The sequence below is a fragment of the Helicoverpa zea genome, chromosome 18, assembly GCF_022581195.2.
Source record: "Helicoverpa zea isolate HzStark_Cry1AcR chromosome 18, ilHelZeax1.1, whole genome shotgun sequence".
Lineage (NCBI taxonomy): Eukaryota > Metazoa > Arthropoda > Insecta > Lepidoptera > Noctuidae > Helicoverpa > Helicoverpa zea.
This window is the reverse complement of record NC_061469.1, coordinates 1,081,922-1,099,346: the sequence shown is the minus strand read 5'-3', so window position 1 is coordinate 1,099,346 and position 17,425 is coordinate 1,081,922. Positions and strand designations below refer to the sequence as shown.

General features: G+C 36.9%; 1 protein-coding gene across 2 annotated transcripts in view; it reads left to right on the top strand.

Annotated features, from left to right (window-relative positions):
- LOC124638952 (Ig-like and fibronectin type-III domain-containing protein 2) overlaps nucleotides 1–17,425 on the top strand; it is a 190,166-nt gene that overhangs the window by 79,104 nt on the left and 93,637 nt on the right. For both annotated transcript variants that reach the window (XM_047176130.1, XM_047176129.1), the window contains exon 3: nucleotides 3,849–3,877. The gene's annotated coding sequence lies outside the window, so the exon portion shown is untranslated. The remainder of the gene's footprint in view (nucleotides 1–3,848; nucleotides 3,878–17,425) is intronic.

The following is a 17,425-nucleotide window of genomic DNA, read 5'->3' as shown; positions in this document are numbered from 1 at the left end:
ACCTATGACCTCATACTGTCTTCCGGGGCTGCGGGATTGTTCGTTGACGGTTTTTAGTCAGTAAGAGTCTGACACTCCCTCACCGTTGCTAACCCACAGCGGGAGGGGTCATTTGATGATTTTTTACGTCGTTAAAAAAAAGTCCTCATACTGTGCACATAGGTATATTATCAAAACAAACTCCTTCAAAACACTTGAAGCGGAAAACAACACATCGTTACTAAAACCCACTCACGTTAACAAACCAATAATTGGCGACGATTTTTCTGTCATAAACACAGTATCGACGTTAACTGGCGTACAAAGCAATTATGGCATTGCCAATCGGTTGGCACGTTGCCAGCGGTAGTCAATGCCAGGCCAATGCCAAGCCAGCGGAGATGCCGCGGCTGTGTTCTGCCATTCTTGAGGGCTTGGTCCAAATGGAAGAGGTAGTGGGTTGATTGAGTGTTTTGGGGAGATGAAAGTTTTTGGGCCTCAAATACTGATGTTGATAGTTTTAGCTTGAATATATGAAAAATAATTGGTTTAGTTAATTTTTATTAAAATTACAAATTCAAGGGTTACAGGGCCAAAGCCTGCCCGGGCTGCAAGATTTTTTGAAAGAGCTACCGCGGGACTGGTACATAAAGGGCTCCAGAAAGAACAACTATGTATTTTAGTTAGTAAAAGTCTGACATTCTCTCTCGCTGTGGGTCCAAATTATCTGCTGGTTTCCCATCTCAAAGACTGACTTCATTTTTGGAAGTCTAATAAATACACAGGTAGGTAGTTTTAAAGGTGTGAGTCATTTGTGAATGTTTCAATGTGTTCTAAATGCCATAAAATCGCTTATAACTTATACCAAAAACAGAGTGTAGCAATATTTTATAGTGAGGTTCTTTGTTATAAGCTTCGCAGCGGGTACCGCGTAATAAGTTGTTAGAAAATTACTCATAGCCATGCAAGGGCTGGAGGTCGCTAATGCCTTATACAGGTGGTTTGTGTACTTTGGATGCTAGCCTTTTGGAGCTAGGATCATCTTGGTTGAGGAATGTGCGATTGTCGGAATGTAAGTTCGGTGCTCTGAAGTTAGCTAGTTGATGCCTTGTGTATTCGCAGAAGTGTTTTGTTTTCACAATTTGAATGGTAACTTCAAATTAGCATAGTTACTTGACGAGATATTATTTAGATACGTTAGGTAAACTGCTGACCATAAGCTTCCCTTTGATTTCTGAATCCGATTAATATGGTTGCAAGTCGCCTTTGTCAGATCGTCTGACTACCTCGGTGGCCATCCTACGCTGGAAGTATCAGACTGTGGCCTCTACTTGAGGACCATTCGGCCCGGTTCACAGCCACTTCAACATGCTTATCTGCTGGACTATGATGCTGGACTGATTCAATGGCGTAGATATTTTTTTAGCATAGAATAGACCTGCCTACAGCTTATTTTTAGTTTTTCTATAACTTATAAATTTCTTGCTACTCCTTCGAGACACAACAACCCTGTTTAGTATTCCATTAAACATTACAACAGTGTTTGTGTCAGTAATTCGGGTACACGTCTTGTCACTACAGGCGTTTCAATCTTAATTAATTCATCCACTAACTGATAAACGTGCTTTTGTATTTTCTATATATACAATAATGTTACAATCATGTTCTACAATATAATATTAATATTATTTGCTAGACGTGTGAATTTGATTAGTTATTACGACATATATTGTATACACGTGTCATATAAAGGTTTCTGTGTGTATATTAGTTTATTGTTTATGTATTATGGATAATTAATTAACTGGTACTATTGTGCAAGTGAAACTAATTACTAATTTTATTGTATTGGTAGTGTAAATTAAGAAAGTTCTTTTTGTTTCGGAGACAAGTAAATGTCTTCAGTATTGTCTAACTCCATTAAACTGTCTTATACAATGCATATTTAACAATAAATTATTTTGATATATTGTTTTTCAATTACGTTCTTTTGAATATAATAGAAATTCAATCATGTGGCAGTGGAATAAGGAAAATAGGAAAACAATAATTTAAATAGATAGTTGTCTTAACAATGCGCATTAATAGCCATTTTTTTTATGTTGTCACTTAAATAAGAATCATTGCTTGGTTGATTATTTCAGCAAAATAAACGTCAAAATGTAAAGAGCATTAATGTGGATGGATGTAGTAGAAGGGGACCAAAGAAACTATGGACGGATTGTGTGTAGAGTCGACAAGGCTAGAGGGAATGTTAATTGTGAGATGACGGCAGATAGAAGAGTATGGAAGAAGAAAACATGTTGCGCCGACACCATATAAAATTGGGATAAGGCAGGAGCATATAATGATGATGAAGAAACGTAAAAATGTATGCAGCTATATAAATGCCAAATTACAAGAGATCTGTATCTCTATAAAAACAACAATAATCTGAAATCCTAGATTTATATCCCTAAATAAAAAAGTCAGGTTTCACTGTCAGTACATAAAACTGTCAAAGTATATTTTATGACGTCAATAAAGTATTACGTGTTGTTCCTAGCAATTTGGGGTGAAACGGCGCCCTAACGAGCTTATATACATTATTTATTGTATTTATTTTTATGTCTTTTCGTTTTATTTGTATCTAGTGAAGATAAAAGTGGACCTTCTCAAGTTATTTATATATAACTGTTTCTTTTATTTTCTTGTTGTTATTTATGGGAGTTATTGAATTTTATGGTGGGAAGATAAAAAACTTATCGCGTATGTTGGATTTGATTCTAATCACTAGCAAGGATCGATCAAGGGTTCGCTTCGTGTAAAATACTGGTGCTCAACTGTATATGGTTAGACTGGAAGCCGGCTACAATTTAGTTTGGAAAAGAGCTAGGCAGATAAGATCTGAAACTGACATTATTTTTGTTCATTTGCCTAGATGGTTATCAGTATTTTTTTAAAGAAAAATAAACATTTATGTAAAGTGATAGAACGTATGACATAAGTAATTATCATAGCACAATAGGGACCCAATAGGATAACACGAGTACATATATACAAACAATCTCAGTAGTCCCCACTTGTATTCTATCCCATGAAGAAATTCTATGATTACAAAACGATTGTCACTTGTTTTGACGTAATAGGCGGTTATATTATGATGCTCTTTGTGATCAAGAGGCGCAATATAAAAACAGTATTTACTGAAACAAAGGCTAGGAAATGATTGACACGTGTGCATGGTGTAAGGGTGTTTGCACATTGACACACTAAATGATGAAGGCATTTACTTATAAAAGTGCAAAACCTAAGTGAAATAATGAAAACATATTTATGTAGTTAGCATACCCATTGCCGACCAAACAGTCGCCTGACAGTCAACTCGATGGTTGTACTTTATTAAAGATTTTTCTTTCAATCAAAGTTTTCAGTCGCTCTGATACAGGCTAAATACTTGATCTTTGTAATGTGACTACAGTTCATCTTCATATTAATTTATGCGCCCTAACTAACTATTGGCCGACTAAAAGTTTGTAGGGAGGTCTTACCACCTTTTTATAAAACGTGGTTTAAAAAAAGTACCAGCTTTTGTACCACGTTTAAACCACCGTCCCGAAAAAATCAGTGGACTAAAGCTATTACTAAAGCGGGTACTTCTTAATGTTTAGTCTGTTTTTAATGCTACGTTTTCAAAAGTTTCTTCTCGAATGGTTATAAGACCCGCCTGTACATACCCTAAGACTGCAGTTTTCCGTTCCACGGTGTAGTTCCAAGCATTACCATAAACGATGACATTAGCATGAATACAACCTTATGCAACAACTTACTTATATATCTACTATATACAGTATATATGAATATTAATACACGTTTTGTTTTCATTACAGATTGGCTGTGAATCAACTAAGTTAAGACTGTGAGTATTTAAAATATTTATGTTAATTTGTTTCTTAGTTGATAGATTGCAGGTGGGAAGGAATAGGCGTTGAATTAATTAGTATCCGCGTTAATTTGAATTATCTATTTGATTATGGTATGGTAACACTATGTTACAAAGAATGTGCAAAGAATGAAGTTTACATAAAGGAATAGGTATATGAATATCAAAAGAACAGGCGAACATCTCCTTCTTATATAGTGAGCTGCAAACAAACCCCTATTTCAAGATTTTCTCAAATTCCTCTGATAGCTTGGAATACAAAAGATATTGGAAGGCAAAAGACTTGATCAAGGAGATGAAAAATGAGTACCTACTTATAGAATCTGACTAAAGCAGTGTGGCTCCAGAAAAGATAGGCAATTAAAAAAAAAAAAACAAGAATAGTATCAAGTTGTCATTTTTCTATGACAACATTTAAGTGTCGTTCTGGTGTTACTTTTTATTAGTCAATCGTCAGCCTCTATTCAAAAGTACCATACCATACCAAAGTACCTTCTGGTTAAACAAGCCTAATATTCCATAAACCCACTAATCAAACCAGAGGCGATTATCCACGTGAGAAGGGCTTACTGACAAGTCTGATTCATGAGGTTAAGCTGCGGTCGTCGCGGTCGGCACATGGATTAGTGGCCAGAGACAATAAACAACCTCTATGGTTGACGGACCGCGATTTACTTAGGTCGCGGTTGTTATGTCAATATGTGTATTGTCTTTAGTGTGGTTAATTGGTCCAATTAATTGTAATTAATTTGTTTAATAAATAGGTAGTAAGGAATTAAAATAAAGACTTTTAGAAAGGATTCTATCGGGATTCCATTGAAGAAGTAACATCCAAGATCTTTATTAATATTATTATAATGCTGAAGATTTCAACATATGGTTTCAAAAATCTCTCAGTGTTAGATGATAGCCCATTTAACGAAGAAGGCTATTTTATTCGAATTTTTAAAGTACTTCCTACGCTACGCAGTTGAAACCGTTGGCGGTAGGTAGTGAATTATAAACGGAATGATAAAAAGGTTGTATTCAATAAAATGGCATCTGCTATTCTTTTTTCTACGGTCTTACACAAATACCATAAACAACATCAACACATTATTTTACACTCACAACACTGAGAACTTAACAAAAGATTCACAAGCCACATTCCTTACCAAAACAAGACAAGATATTTTATTGAAATAAACATAAACCTTGTATTTACAATAAATACTTCGTATATAAATAAACAGTGTTTATATACAGCCAAGTTATTAGACAATGTGAGGCCTTAAAGCCGACATTGACAATATGTCAAGCTTATGACATAATTTGTGGAGGCCACGCATTGTTGGTGAAGAAAATTTTACGTGTTTATTTCGACTGGTAACACCTTGGTCCTTTTTTGATGTTCCATTTTTGGATTTGTATAAGTACAATATGAATGTACCTACAGTCTGTCCAATTTTTGGTCATCAGTCCATAAAAAACGATATTTCCCTTGAAAATTGTCAGGTGTCAATTGCACAAAGAATTCAGTCTATACTACGGAATGCGGTGTAATAGTTCGTTCCAATCTTAACGGCTGCTAGGAAAAAATCATTAAATTACTTTCATAGTTATAATTTGGATTAAAAATTCTCCTGTACAAATATTTTCTATTCGCACATTCAAGAAAAATAAAATATAAAAATAATCTTTATAAGCGTGACATTATAAATATTTTCAAGTAAAAATATATTTAAATCCGTAGCATAACCAGAACGAATGCAAGAATTAATAACAAAATTACATATCGATAATGTTTTCGGTCTAATTACTGTCGTTCAAAACAATTTAACTTAACGATAACATACCAGAGGTTTAACCACTAGGAACCAAATAAAATAGTTCACGTTTTTTCCTAGTCAGTATAGCGGTTAAAAGTACGCTAAGGTTCTGGTTTGAAACCCCATCAACCCAATATTTTGTCAAAATTTGAAAAAAAAGGGTTGGGTTTTCTCGCACCACGCTTCTTACAACCAATCAATCCAAAAGCATATAATCAAAATAGGCTGAAAAACAGGGGTTTTCAAACTTCAAATATTATATGAAGCAGACTTCAAAAAATCCAACCTTCAAGCAGAAAGGAATTTAATTCATGTAACTAAAGAAAAACTCGCTCTAATCTATCTCAATATCAAATATCTTGTACATCCGTTGAGCCATCATAAAAGTACAAAAAATCTGTACCTAACGTCAATGAAAACATACGACGTTACCTATTAGGTCTTTTCCTCAATTCCAGTACAAAAGTTAAGGTAAATTCTAGCTCATCTATACCTTAATCAATCGAATGTGACGAGTAATTAATCCATCAGTCATTGGTAATGACAGATGCTGTTATGGTCAAACAATTACAATTTCCTTTAAAATTACCATATTATTTTGTACCTACATCTTAAGTGTAACGTAGCGTATTGCATTGGGAAATAATGGCTAAGAGAATTGAACCAACTGGTACCGTTTAGAGCACAAATCTCTATGTAGAAAAGTCTGCCTATTTATGTGAGGACAAGGCAACAACATAACACTCATGTATTTTTGATCATATCGTTACCCACACCCCAACTCTCTGTCCTTCCTGCTATGTATCTTACAGTGTGTTGGGGTCAGCTTTCCTAACTTTTCTTCTTCACTCTATCTTCAACGTCGTTTTCAGGACCCTGGCACTGCTTCATACCCTTCACCAAGACACCAAGACATTCCTCCATCTGGTTCAGGGGCAACCTCTAGATCTAGACCGGCCATGGAAGTTCCACCGCCTAGTTTCCCACGTAGTCTGGTGGAATTTTTACGTGGTCATACGAGATGAGGACAACAATATTTCAACTACGGTATTTACAATAAATTGATGAAAAACCCTTTCGTTTATACTAGCAGGTTGGTATGTGTGTCTTGACTAGATAAGTAAGAATGACACCTAGTTATAGAACACCGTAGTTAGCGATAAGTATTATAATAGTCATGACATTCTGAGCGAGACAATGACATTTCAAATGATATGCTATTCAATAGTTCATGCGTGCGACTGCGCAGTGCCCATCATGAGTTATATTTCTAGTGAACCTACTTACTGATGCGTTTAGGTGCACTGTGTACCAGTCGGGTGATTGTTTGACTCCACTTTTTTTTCTTTAAATTTGATAAATTAATATAACGTAATTCATACTATTCATGATAGAGCTGAACGGTTTGCTTGTTTGATTGCTTGATCAATCTTAGGAACTACCGGTGCGATTTAGAGGCAGTGTTAGATAGGCCATTTATTGAGGAAGGCTTTGAGTTTTTATCCGGATTTTTTAATCGCTTACAGGGGTCACCAGTTGCGAGGGTCTTATATATATTTTTAACTTAATGTGTAGCAGTTTCTTTCGTAAATATTTACAAAATTGCTCCTAAATCTTACTTTAAACCACGTTCTATCACACTGTTTCTTACTATTTTTATAACTTCTTTTTCCAAAGATATATATAATTTCTTATGAACGCATCTTTACCCATATTTAACCGATTTAATGAGATGCGGACTACGGATGAGGGTCGACCGGTGTTTGAAGACGAGCGGCTAACCTTCACACCGATAAACTTACGAACAATCTGCATGTAAATAGCTGAGTATGTATGTATGAAATTAGGTATTCGTGTTAATGTTGTGTTTAAGTTATAGGTATTAGTAGTTTAGTGCTAGATTGTAGAGAGTGTGAGTCAGTTTAAAATATATATAAAACCATCTCCTAAGCACCTCCAATACTAATTAATACTATGTTAAAAAGCGCATCAAAATCGATTCAGCCAAAAGTGAGATAATTGCGCACATACGTTTATACACACGGTTTAAACTGAAAAAACGTTCCGCTAGAAATACTGCCTGTACCGGGATAAAATGTAGCCTATGTTACACGAGAAGACCGTAAGCTTTACAACAGTTAAATAATTTTTGAAATCTATTCAGTAGTTTCGGAGCCTTAAGGGGTTCAAACAAACAAACAAAAGAATATTTCCTCTTAATTATATTAGTATAGATTACAAAACCATTTATTAACCAACCATTAACCAACCAAATATCCAAGCAAGCTTTAAAATCATTCTAAAGTATCCTCCAAAAAACCCAAATAATATTCAACACATCCCACCAATAAAAATTGTTCTAATAAATTGCTTTCATATTGTACGAACATGAATGCAGTTATATACTCTTTTCTTATTTTATAACTATAACAAGCTGATGTATCTCATAAGGTCGTATATGACATAACCTCTGAGATGTCATTGACCTTGCTGTCATTTATTTTGACCTCAAGTACGTACGGTGTCATCTATTTTTGATAAACTGGATTTGTAGGTGGTTTGAATAGTTTATTTTGAGTAAAGTAATGTTTTTGTGTGTTTGAGGGCCTATTTTTCTATGTGATAATAAGTTTTAATTGCATTTTTTTATATTTTTTGAAGTAGACAGAAAGAAAATCTTGACAGATTAATCTCTTCAAAGATAATACTTTTGATTTAAAAGAGAACTGGAAAACATAGGTATCTCTCTGTTATTCTTATACATTATGGCACAATTGTCAATAAAAAAACATTAATTTGGATGGCATAGCTCTTATCTACATATCTACATCATCATCTGCCTAGCCGTTTCCCAACTATTTTGGAGTCGGCTTTCAGTCTTTCCGGATGCTGCTGAGTACCAGAGTTTCACCAGGAGCAACTTCTGCCTATCTGATCTTCTCAACCCAGTTACTCGGGCAACCTATTACTCCTGGGTAAGACTAGTTGTCAGACTTACTGGCTTCTGCCTACCCGTGACAACTGCCAAAGATATTCAATGACAGCCGCGACCTACAGTTTATTATGCCCTCTGAAACATATATCTACATCTAGTAAGTTACTGATCAATTAAAACACAAATCCAAAACATAACATACAAAACAAACAGTTAATTACAGCCAAAACGGCAAATAGCCGTTAATTAACCGTCGTAATACTAATAATTAGCTTAAAAGCCAACTTTGACCTTCACGGCAGCCATTTGCAAAGTCATCGTTATATAAAGGGATATTAATATTGCTGTGTTCAGGTAATTTAATAAGGGTCTGGTATAGCAAATCGTGATCGGTGTAATCTGTAGGATAAGACTGTAATTAGGATATTATTTAGATTTAATATATGTGATAATTGATGAGTTTCCACTGGTTAATTTAATAATCATGTAAATAATTGTGTCTTTTTGTTTTGGATGTGAGAAATCATTGCATACCCCTTTTTGTTGGGAAATCATTAAAGCAATCCTCCCGCTGTGGATGCAGTGTTATTAAGTTTCAGACTCTTACTGACTAAAACCCACCATGTTTCTTCTTAAGTACCAGAGTGACGGTATTTCCAACAATCCCATATCTTCTTTATTGTACTTTTTTGGAAATGTGTAGATATCTGTGATAATGAAATAAATTAAAAAAGGATTTACCTAAGTAATATATGTACTCACACTATAGTAGATTTTCGGGTATACGATATTTTGTGTATTGACTGCGGAATTGTGGGTGCCGTTTCTCGCTTCCCCAAACTGAAGGTGAAGTGGGAGTCATAAGATTTTTGTCAACAAGGGGAGCATTAAAACAGTTTGAAGTACTTAGTGATATTTATACCTTCGCCGACGCACTTTTGTTTGGAAAACCTCAGTCACTTGGTTATGAAAAAATAACAAAAATAGCCGTAAAAGTTATCGTAAATAAATGAATAACCTTTAATTATGGATGAAACTAAACATTAGACAGATAACTTCCCAAAAAGGAGGAGGTTCGTCGAGATCATTGTATTCTATAAAATGTAAACCAAATAACCTTTGGCTACGGACCCCTAAGAACCCTTTAAACAATAAAGAAAACGAACAGTCATCTATAACAGTTACCTTAACTGCCTTATCTTCCTAACTTACCAAGATAGGTGAGAAAATAATAATTTTTCAACCCCTGTCAGTCCTCTATCAAGCGAAAATAGATTGAATGCGTTCATGACGTCATCGGTATCAAAAGTCATAACATTCATGAGATAATGGTTATAAACGAGCGTACATCGGAAACTCACCTATCTGATTTCTGAAGCAATTTCTGAGTAAGCTAAAATAAACCTTAAGTCAACGCAATAAGGTTGATAACATCATTCAATGAAGTAGCGGTCACTGCATAATGGAAATTCGTTTATCGTTACAGGAAATTGAACCCTATTTCTTATTACATAAAAGTGTTATTAATGTTCCCTTATTTTGAAGGTACAGTCCATACGCTAGAACACGGTGCGTTTTTTAAAGTCACGAAAATATTAAACGAAGTACGTAAAGATGGTTGCTTTACGGCCGTGTATAAAACCTCGTACACATCGATATGTCACGGACAGTTAATTGGCTCGTTAATCAACGTTTATATTGTTTAGTAAATGGATCCTCGTGTTGTGTAATCACGGCTTAATTACGTAATTAGAACTAGTAATAGGTATGTTTTATGGCCTCGAGTCCACGCAGTTAGGACATTGTGCATCAATACATTCGTTTGCATACTGATCAATGGAACTAGTTATTATTGAATAATGTTTAAATTATAAAGGTTTATCGATTATTCAGGTACCAAGGATCGATTACAATGTAATGTTTACAACACGTTTATTAAATAATTCGCTGTTTTCCCCCGGTTTCACCCGCGTCCCGTGGAAACTACTGCCCGTATCGGGATAAAACATAGCCTATGTTATTCGGGAAAAGTGTAACTTTCCAACAGTGAAAGAATTTGTCAAATCGTTTCAGTAGTTTCAGAGCCTTTAGGGTACAAACAAACAAAAAAATATCTTTATCATATTAGTATAGGTTTTACAAACAAGCAAAAATAATAGTTCGATGATGATTGACGTGATCTTTCAACACAAATAAACAAAAATCCCTATTAATCTCAAAGAAACACCTTGAATCAAAGAAATAACGATACTTAATTACTATAATAATGTTAGTATTTACAATCGATTTTAACATCCGTTTCTCACAAGTATTTTTTTAATTACCAATTTATTTCAATAGGTACATTAAATTTTTGACCTTAACAGATGCACATCATTCTATCGAACGACTTATACGGAAGCAAATTATTACAATTCCCATCAATTAACTAGAAAAATAAGCTTTAATCTGTGCACAATAGAGTCGAAATTACGTTGAACAGTAAAAACAGTTTAATGAGTTTTTTCATGCCTTCCGTATCTCGTATTGTTTCTTTAATTAAAACGTTACGGAATTGCGAGTGTTTTAAAAAGATTTTTTTTTGTTAAACATTTTTGGAGTACTTCCATGCTTTATTTTGTAGCTTCTGAACCGAAGTTTTAAGGTAGCTAGGAAAATAATCTCTGGCTTTCAGTTCAATTTCATTTATTCGTAGAATTACGAAAAACTTCCATAAAATGGTTGTTATAATTTCACCAAAATTATAATTATAAGCGAAAGAGGAGGTAGTTTTCTAGGAAAAATCAACGTTTAATAAATTCCTGGAAGGTATTTTGCAGCCTCTTTTAACAGAAATAATTAAAATGCATCAAAAAGTAATTAATTTCCCAGTAAAGTTATGTTTTCCGGTAAAATAACCTGTACGCATGTATTTCAAAAGTGGAGAATGACTTGTAAAAAACTTTCACTGGTATTAAAAGGATAATCTAAAACATGAAGTATCTTAAAATTAATGTACATTCGGCATATACCCTTATTCGATATTGTTGTTTCGGACCAAAATTTACTTATATCCTTCGCTCTTCTCATTTGTGGAAACATCCGAACCTATTAGATAAAGTTGACAAAATTATCAGAAACACCCTTTCTCTAATATTAAATGTGGCCCTGGACGACCGAGCCTGGCAACAGGCCTCACTGCCTATTCGCTTGGGAGGCCTCGGCGTCCGCAAAATTTCCAGTCTTAGTTTACCGGCATTCCTCTCCTCGGTCCACAGCACCGCAAGTCTCACTAGGAAAATTCTATCTTCCTCACTGGTGGACTTTGGGGTGCCGTGTTTGGCCGATGCGTTGAATGCTTGGAAAATGACTTGCCCAAATACGGTTATGCCCAGTGACCCCTCCTCTCAGAGACAGTGGGATGGGCCGCTCTGCAGCATCACACGGAATGATCTTCTTAATACGTGTAATGGTGCTGCCGAGCGTGCTCGCCTGCTGGCTGTGGGAGTATGGGAATCCGGACTATGGTTGCAGGTTATTCCGTCAACCAGCATAGGCACTATGCTGGATGACAACACCTTCCGGATAGCTACATGCCTTCGATTAGGCGCTCCCTGTGTTGCTCCGCATCGCTGCCATTGCGGTGAGGCTGTCGACAGCCTCGGGCACCATGGTCTGTCGTGCTGCAGAAGTGCTGGTCGTATTGCACGGCATGCCAGCATTAACGACATTATCCGTCGTGCTCTTTCCACCGCCGGCGTACCAGCTGTTTTAGAGCCTAATGGACTGGTACGTGACGATGGAAAGAGGCCAGATGGTATGACGTTGTTGCCATGGAAGATGGGTAGGCCCTTGGTGTGGGACGCAACATGCGTCGACACCCTGGCGCCATCACATCTTCCTAGCACGGCAGTCTGTGCTGGTGCGGCTGCAGCTTCTGCAGAGACCACCAAGCGGCGCAAATATAATAACCTTATTGGAAATTATAGTTTTGAGCCGTTTGGGGTCGAAACGCTCGGACCGTGGGGCCCGAGTTCGCGGTTACTTTACAAGGACATCGCGAAAAGGCTTGTCGACGCTTCGCGTGACCAGAGGGCTGGCTTATTCTTTGGACAAAGAATTAGCATTGCCATTCAACGTGGCAATGCAGCCAGTCTTCTGGGCACGTTTCCGGAGGACAGTGATGCGGAGGAATACTTCGACGCCTGATCGATGCTCTTTTATATTATGTTTTATGTTTATATGCATTTTGTATATAGTATTTTATTTTTAGTTTTGTATAAAGATAAGTAGCTTAAGTTTGTATATATGTAAAGTGTGTACATTAATAATTCGATTAAAATAAATAAAGTTATTTGATTGTAGTTTTATAATAAATCTAAAACTCATTTTTATTTTATTCAGGTACCTAAGTATGTCTTTAATCTTAACTAAGCGAATTCTACTCTTGGGAAATTCTCAGTTGTCATAATATAATTGATTCATTTCGGGACACAATATAGCTTAATATTAGAAATGATATTAGGTACCTGTATTTACGTTAAAAGACTAAAAATTATTTATAACTATGTTTATATGATTATTAAGCTGAGTATGAGTATGTTTGTTTTCTTCAATGTGCCTACTCTCAGGAACTACTGGTCCGATTTGGATAGTTATATCAGTTTTAGTCCGCTGATTTTATTGGTGAAATAGATCCCAGGGGTTACGGGTGAAACCGCTGGGAAACAACTAGTACCTATAAAATAAAAAGAACGAGAAAGCTTAGAGTTATCTACCAAAGAGTTATCTCAAACTAATTCTATTTTACAACAAAACTAAAACACGTTTTACATTAAAAGTTCGTTGATCATTCAAAAAACTATTTCAAGTTCAATGTACCCATATAAAATAGTCTATTTGCTTACAATAATAAATACAAAAAATGCGACCTTTAAGATCCCGTCTCAAACTGGTTTACAGAGGTTATAGAACGTTTAGTGTTTTGTTATTTAAAAAAAAAAAAAAACAAATAATAAGGATCTATTTAATAATAGCTTTGTAGAGGATAAAATGTTCTGTCTATAAGCAACGTGGTCTGGGTAATTTTCCATTCGGGGATTAAGCCCACACAGCCTTTTTCTATTTGTGGTTTAAGCACCTAAGAAACCTTAATAATTTTAGGTATGTTTAAAAAGCCCACACATTACAAATCTATTTACAGTACCTAACTAATCCTTCAAAACTATTGTGGTCACTATTCTGACTCCAATATGATGAAAATCTGACCTTCAAACTCGAAAATGTAATTAGGACCGGAACACAATAAGCATTGTAACTATGCATCGCCAGATATTTATAATGTAGACAAACTAAATGATGAAGTTAGTTAGATACCAGATTATGGTTAACGATACAGGTAGATCATATATTTTTTTATAGACCAGATAGTCCTGTACGAGTCATCGTATCATGTTTCGACACTATAATTAATAAAACAGTGCAAATTAGCCACTCGGCGGAATCGGTCGTTTTCATTGACAATACCTTTTCCCCTACATCTCGACATTTTCTATCACCTTTGACTTCCTATCAATTATCCTATCACTAAATGTAGAGATCACTACATTTAATGGTCCTTCGAGCCGGATTTCCCGGCTTATCATTCCCTCGTACCCTGTTCGTGTAATAGGCGTCGCGTTACTTGACATTATCAACTTTGGACATTATCATCGACATCGACAAATCCTTCGGAAAAGTGACATTCAAGTGTGGTTGCAGTGTTTCGTTGTCCAAGTGTAGTAGCGAATCGGTTTGACTGGCCTCTCACAAGCGAGAATCACCGGTTGAATTGAGACAAGGGCGCACATACTGCATAAGGATAGCAGACACGGTACTTCAAAGTATTCCTGACATTTATCATTCGACATGGAGCATCTTCTTCAGCGGCAAAACGAGTTGATTCAGGACATCAATCGAGTTGGGCTGAATTTCGCGAAGGACAGCGCGAACCGCAAAACCAAGGAATACCTCGACAAACGCACTACCGCCCTAGATCAATTTTGGGGTGAGTTTGAACAGAACCATAGACAACTATTGGCTCAGGAAGACGATTCTGAGTATTTCGTCAATAACATATTCCAACAAACTAAAGACTTCTACGAGAAACAGCGTAAAATGATCGCGAGTTACCCTCCGTTATTACCGCCTTTTGCTGCCACCGGTGCCGGTTCTAGCAAAGCATTCGACAAGAATTTTACCCGTGAAGACCGTGGCACCAACCCAGGCGGCCCCGTAGAAGAACTTCTTTCACAACAAAGGACATATTTTAGAGCTTTATCTCGTGTTATAAAGCGTCCAGACATCAATAACATCGAGGAAAAATGGGAAATTGAAGACCTACTAAAGGACCTTCAGCATCGTTGGCGTATAATCGACGAATTACATATGCGCATCGACAACATCTTAGAAGGCAGTGATCGCGACTACGAAGACGAGTTTATGACATATGAAAATATGTACAACAAAATTAAACGACAGTTAAATCGCAAATTGAGTTCAACTTCACATCTCCAACAATCGACACCCAAGATCGACATCCCGGTATTTTCTGGGAATTATAGGCAGTGGCCAACATTTATCGATCTCTTTAACGAGACCATACATAGCAATAATGGCATCAGCAATGCACAGAAAATGCAATATTTAAAGGGTAAACTACGCGGCGAGGCGGAGCGCCTCATCCAACATCTTACCATATCTGCGGAAAACTACGAGACGGCAAGAGATCTTCTCATGCATCGCTATAACAACACCCAAATCCTATTCACAAATCAGGTCGAAATATTCCTATCACAACCTTCTGTGCACCGACAGTCTTCATTCGAATTAAAACGCCTGTATGACACTACTATGGAGAGTATACATGCGATCCATAATCTTGGGGTCGATACGACATCATGGGATCCTCTGATTGTGCATTTAATTTGCAAGAAGTTAGATCCAGAGACCTATTCCGATTATAAGCAATCTCGCAAGTCTCCTCGCGAGCTTCCGTCATTTGAAGAACTCATGAAATTCATTGAAAGCAAGTTTACTGCGCTCGAACCCTTGACAAAGAAAGACACCGAACCAAAGCCTTCGTTTTCATCTAAACCAACATTCAAGCCTGGTTTTCAAAAAAGACCATCATTCAAGCCTCATCAAGCTGGGGTTACATTCACACCAAAGTGCGCATTATGTGAAGACAAACACGACTTGTACCAGTGTAAACGGTTCCTTAACATGAGCCCGGAAACACGCCTGACGTCAATTGCTAAGAATGACATATGTCAAAATTGCTTGTATAAGCATAATGGCAAGCCGTGTAATTCGACGAAACGATGTAAATATTGCCATGAATATCATAATTCTATAATACACGACGACATTTTGCAATCTAGGTCACAACAAAATGCAATTATTTCCTCGCCCTCTACGAGTACCTCGAATGACAATCGACAACCAAAACCGCATAGCAACAAGCCACCTAGTGTTAACCACGTTGCTGCGGATGACGAAGAGATATTATTGACAACCGTATCACTGAGAGTAAGGGCCGCTGACGGCAACTTTATGACACTTAGAGCACTTTTGGATCAAGGCTCTCAAATATCTCTAATCTCAGAGAATGCAGCTCAGACATTAGGACTACAGCGCCGACATATTAATGCATCAGTCTCGGGGATTGGCACGACCACCAAAAGTGGCAAAGGCATCGTCTTTATCGAGTGTCAATCTATATATGAAGACTACAGCTTCACGACACAAGCCCTCGTCATATCAAGAGTCATCAATCCCTTGCCAAACAACACATTCTGCAAACAATCATGGCCACATTTACAAAACATCAACCTCGCCGACCCACACTATAACGTATCTAAACCGATCGATCTACTACTGGATGCGAGTGTCTATTCCGACATTATCATGTCTGGACTTATCAAGGGGCCACTGCAGGCTCCCATCGCTCAACAGACAAGGTTAGGATGGATACTGTCCGGCAACGTTAGAACGTTTAACTGTCACGTGGTCATCAATGAAGTGGACGATTTATCTAAGTTTTGGGAGGTCGAGGGCATACAAGACAACACATCAAACTTGTCTGAACAAGATCAATATTGTGAAGATTTCTATCAAACGACCACTCAACGTTTAGACTCTGGAAGATATCAAGTAGCCCTTCCTATGAAGCAGGGATTCGAAAATCTCCTTGGAACGTCAAGGTCAAGAGCTATCATGCAGTTTAAACAGTTAGAAAAAAGAATGTCTAAAAATGACACCTTATCAACTGCATACCGCAATTTCATGGACGAATATTTGCAACTAGGCCACATGAGTAACGTGAGCGAGTCGCGCAGCCACGTGACGTCAATGCCTACGTGTTATTTACCTCATCACGGCGTTTTGAATATGAACTCTACAAGTACGAAGTTTAGAACTGTTTTTAACGCCTCAAGCAAGACTTCAACTGGATACAGCCTTAACGACCTAATGGAATGTGGTCCTAACCTGCAGCAGGACCTTCAGGGACTTGTTCTGTTGTGGAGAACTCATAAATATGTCATCACGTCAGACGTTGAGAAAATGTTTAGGCAGATCATTATCAGAGAACAAGACAGGGCACTACAAACTATCGTCTGGAGGTCGATTCCCGATGAACCCCTAAGTGAATATCGCCTAAATACCGTCACGTATGGCACAAAGGCCGCGCCATTCCTTGCGATGAGGACATTGCGCCAAATAGCTCTGGATCATTCCGAAGAGTATCCTCTTGCCGCTGCT